The following is a 5,240-nucleotide window of genomic DNA, read 5'->3' as shown; positions in this document are numbered from 1 at the left end:
AATGCTCAATCAGAGCAAAGTGCAAAGAATAGGGCAGACAATCCCCAAAACTGGTGGTTATTTTAATAATTAGATCCACCAAGCCAGCAACAAAACAGCTTCTACAATACCTTATTGGTTACCCAAGAAGCCAAAAACAGAGATCCCTTAAAGCAATCCAGTCTTAGGCTCCCACCCAGACTACCAAATCAAATTCAGTGAGGATTATTTAAAATCTTATTCACCATATATAAAGTTCTACCAATCCCAAGAGATTGGACACACTATCCACCCCGTCAATTAATATTTTAGATCTTACCGAAATACACACTTACAGCTAATTCTTATGAACTAAACTAAGATTGTTAATAAAAGGAGAGAGAGAGAATGTATTTGTTGAAAGATCTTTATATATACAGATATGAATAAAATTCTTAGGTCAGTTTCATAGTAGATACGATGAGCTGCTGAGTTTCAAAAAGTTCTTTCCGAATCAATTTCATAGGTTATAATCCAATAGACAATCCATATGCAGAGTCTGTATACATTCTTCCATGAAAAATAGAAGGGTAATCCCGACTAGTGCTGGCCACCTCAGTCTTTCAATTTAAGATTAAGCAGATCTGAGATAACAGGATCAGAGCCCTGAAGTTCTTTTGTAGATCTCTTGCAGGTTATTGAAAGCCTCTTAAGAGCAGATATTCTTTGGGTGAAGAATAGGTAATATACATTGTGGCTTTGAAGTAAAGCCTCCTATTTCCTATGTATACAGAGGTAATTAATTGCATTCATCAGCATAAGGTAATTAATCATTAAGCAGTTCATACACAGTTTACTACAAACTTCAAAGAGAAATATAGACAATGACATTATTACATCCTAGTTTCATCTAAATGTTAATATTCCCTTTTTATTTCTAAACATAGTAACAGGAAAAGAAGTTTACCATTGACAGCTAATAAAATCACATTGTTAACATCTAATAAGAGACAGGTAAATACAGATAAATACAATTTGTATCTTCTTCTAATTCTCTAACAATACAAATCTACATTTCAAAGCTCTAGTCAATCTAAAATGCTTTGTTAGCTATTTATAAGGAATGGTCCTAATTACCATTTATATACTTTTCTAATATGTCTTTAAAGGCTGAATTTGGGGGTCACTAGCCTGCTAGTTGCTTAACCCTTTCTGGTCAGGGTCATACGATGGGAGTAGCTTGTGCCTTGGCACAGTGTGTAGACTTGTAGCATCGTAGCAGTGTTTATTACAGAATGTTGGCCTTATTTGACTCTATTATTAATGAAAACATTAACCGTGAAAATAAATTTCTTCTCCGAGACTATGAAATCCGGTGGAAAAAAAAACTGAAAGGATTGTTTGGCTGTAAAGAATTCATCACCCAAGACAAGAAAGATGTGCTAGAATATGAAAGAGAGAATATGAGCAAAGGATTCAATAACCTTTCAATCTTTTGCAAAGTGAAAAAGTAGGTAGCAATAAAGATTTGTAAAACTGATAATATACCTGCAGAGGACACAGTTTCTTTGCAATATTGTGGTTTTACTAAACAAAGGTCAGATAAGAACTAGATTAAGCTACATAATGTGTATACTGGTTCTGAACACAAAGTCATCCAGCATAATGGATTGTTTCATTATAAATATCCATGAAAACAGGCAGTGAACCAATAACGTTTGAAGACACAGTAGATTTGACTGCAACAATAAAGTCTCTTAAAAGCCTGCTAATCAGCAATTTCAACAGCAAGAAGGGATTTACTCAACAGGAAGTGGAGGCTTGAACGAAATGCTAGAAATTAAACCATTAACAACCCAACCAATCAATATATTTACATAATCTAAAATACACCCATACCAGCACTCGTGACACGATACAGAAACATATCATTAAAATGCATCCTAAAAACAATACTAGGTTGGGTCTGGAATAGAAAGTCTAGTTTACTGTTAAATTTGTTCTCTAACTGGAAGAACTGTACCCCAAAGAAAGGCTTGAGAAGCCAAAACTTAAATTTAGGATGAGGTTTTTTGAACCAATACATAAGAATTTCTCTGGTAGCAAGGAATAAAGTGAATCATGGGACAATAAAGGGCATATTGTATGAAAATGTGTTCCAAAATATTTGTGAGCAAGTGCTTTTCATACAAGAGAAATAAAATTTATACATACAGTTATTCTAAACAAAGTACACATACTATGGGGAGTCCAAACTCAACCCTTTTCTTGGTGGTTTGGGTTTATTAACAAAGAAACAATGTTATAATAAAATTCAACCCAAACTTTCTTGCTATGGTTGTTGGCACTCTGTATTCTTCTCCAAGGATACCCTAGTTCCTCTAGTCCAGAAGAGCTATTCCTACTTCTCTTATTTCCAGATATGACGTGGTGCCATTAGTAGCTACAAAAAGAGCCCTTTAAAGGCTAGCACCCTCATCACTTAGATTACCCAGAACACCATATGTAGTTGAAGTAGGAGGGAGTTAAGTAGCTTGATTGAGTTTAGAAGGGATCCCTTGCACCTCTAGGGAGCCTGATGTGCTAATTAGTTCACCAGCTGGGTAGCGCTGAGAAGCAAGCAAGCAGTATAAAAGACTGAGCCAGAACCTGGGAAGGTGGACTTTGCATAAGTGGTATGATATTCTTAGAGCATAAACCACAATAAAAATATTTGTTAGAGGTTCCCTGCTGGACTGTGCATACTGCTTAATTCACAAAGAGTCAGCCATTGTTTGTGAGAGCAGGAAGGGGGAACCAATTAACACAAGTTGATGTAAAAGTCATTTACCTCAGTAAGTCAGCCTAACCTATTTAACCCTTCCCCATCAGACTGACACCTATTATCAAGCCTTCTAGGGCTTCTCTGACAGCTGCTGCTGCTTGTGGGCTAATTATGCCCCTGGGAAGCTGCTCAATCTGTGCCTCTGCCCAGCTGCCTCTGCTCAGGCAATGAACCCCAACCCAGCTACTTGCTCTACTGCCCTTCTGCTAGCATAGCAGGGGGTGCTGACAAGGGGGTTCACCTCCTAGTACCCTGTCACACCTTCCTTCAGATGTAGTCTAGGGGAGTCAGGCCAGCAGGGGTCTAGGAGGGAAAGGGTGTCTGGGATAGTGCACCTCCACTTCCTTCTTATCAACAGTTCTGCAGGGCTGAATCTATTTGCTAGGGGTGTGTACCAGTCACAGATACTCCTATTACCCTGTTGGTGAAGTAGTAAGTACTGCATATATGAAACCTTCTGTGGGAAGCACCTCCTGTTTAGACTTGTGTATCAGCTGTCACAACATTCTTCTTAGATACACAAGCAATCAAAAACTGAAACCTCATGAGTCTTATTTGAAAATCTTCTATTCTAAGTGGTAACTCATCAAGATTTTTGAACCTAGAAGAGTGACTAACAGTTTTTAGTCAGCTTCCACATGAAATCTTATGCCCTCTGGAAAGTCTTTGAAATGTTGCCAAGTCCATGTAGTGGATAGGGCTTCTTTTTCTATTTGTGCATAGTACAGCTCTGTACTGGTGAGTGCTCATGAAGCATACACTGCTGGGCACCTCTAAAGTGATTCTGGAATTACTGTTACATCAGCGCCTGTGTCTATTTTAAAGTCTATTTTATACTTTCCCGATGTGATTGTGGTCCATGGTGGTTCTTTTTGATCATCTCCTAAAACTACAGGATATACAATCTCTGTCATTTTAGATCTTTTTCTTGAAAGACAGATGCTATCACACATTTAGACTGGCAGACTGCTGCATAATATTACCTTTTAAAGATTTTCCTTGCATGTATTGTCCCTTGCTGGACAACGCCATTTCCTGAGAGGTGATCTGCCCTACTCTTGTGGCATTCCTTTTCTCTATTCCATGTTAGCATAGACCTCTCTGGATCCCTTTGTGATCATACTGGTCTAGATGGCTATCGTTTCTGGGCAACCCAAGGTATTTTTCCTCCTGATGTCCCTGGCATCATCTGATGTCATCTGTTATTCCTGAGAAGAATCTGTTTCTTTTTTGTATTGACTTCAGGGGACTATGTGTTTGGCTGTCTCTAGTCTGAGGTTAAGATAATTTTGGAGTTTGATTGTGACAGAGTACTGAGAGATGGTGCTTGTACCAACACTCTGTTCACTATTAGCACTAATTAGTTACCACATAGAAGGCCTAATTGGTCAGGGGGGTGCCTGATTACCAGGCCAGAGTGGGATTAGGGAGTTAATGATCTCATTAGTCCATTAACCAGGCAAGGTAATTTAAAAAGAGCATAGGAGGGAAATATGGGGGATGTGCATGATAAGGGGAGCTCTGAGTAGACATACTTTAGCAAGTATCTGCCGTTTGGGAGAAGGGGCTAGAAAGCTTGAACACAATGCAAAAATGTGGATGTACTGATATATATTGATGGAGGGAGTGAGATACTCCTCCGTGTATTTTATTTACAGCAAGAAGATCTCAGAGCAGTTGGTGTTCATGGAAAAGGTGGAGGTACAGTAAACATGACCCATTGTACTGATAGTTGGCTGTCCTTGAGCCCAAGTCTCTCTGACAAATTCTTTATTCATCTCCATAGCTATCGTGTCAGATTAAGTTGTACATGGCTGTTGTGAAATCATTCATTGACTTACTCTTCTCTTGCTTGTGTAAGTAAAAGTGTGCCTGTTCAAAAATCACATTGCAGCATGGCATGTAATGCTTATCCAGTTCTCCTTTAACTGTATTGATCTATTTCACCTGTGCAGCTATGAAGCTTCTGGAAGGATAATGTCCTTTGGTGAAGGTCCTATTGTATAGAGCATGATTGTTAATTTGTTTCTCCTCTGACAGCTGATCTAAACCAGAAGCCGGATGGTGCCCCTGGAATCTGCTTACTTGGCCATCCCTCAGGGGACTGGAAATCAAAATCCGATGAGGGCTGTATTTGGACAAAGGCTGTCAGATGTAGCCATCTCTGCTGTTTTACCAGACTATAGATTCCCTTCCTCCTTTTGTCTTTGTTGTCTCTTTGTGGGTGTGATTGTTTAAGGAAACAAACTAGTGTTGCTATGGGGTTCCCCTTAATTATGGTGTCCTTTACTTTTCCACCCGCATTCTCTGTCATAGGCTGGAGTCACTATAGCTGGACTCTGGGTTGTTTTGTTTTGTTTTTTGTGTGTAGGGATGGTCTGTTAGATCTTCATTTGTCCTAGCTCTGACCCTGTGTAGAGATTAGAGACCCAACGCACAATGGTTGCAGTGACTGCAA

At 39.1% G+C, this 5,240-nt stretch overlaps 1 long non-coding RNA gene across 1 annotated transcript; it reads left to right on the top strand.

The window, feature by feature from the left end:
* Positions 1-4,296: 4,296 nt before the first annotated feature.
* LOC137154137 (uncharacterized) lies at positions 4,297-4,986 on the top strand. Its single transcript, XR_010920101.1, has 3 exons — positions 4,297-4,483; positions 4,569-4,638; positions 4,823-4,986. It is a non-coding gene; the product is annotated as an uncharacterized lncRNA (long non-coding RNA).
* The last annotated feature ends 254 nt before the right edge of the window (positions 4,987-5,240 follow it).

Source organism: Emydura macquarii, unplaced genomic scaffold, assembly GCF_026122565.2.
Source record: "Emydura macquarii macquarii isolate MOO-44397 ecotype Brisbane River unplaced genomic scaffold, CSIRO-AGI_Emac_v2 contig_1253, whole genome shotgun sequence".
Lineage (NCBI taxonomy): Eukaryota > Metazoa > Chordata > Testudines > Chelidae > Emydura > Emydura macquarii.
The sequence above is the reverse complement of the archived record's forward strand: the minus strand, read 5'-3'. Positions and strand labels throughout refer to the sequence as shown.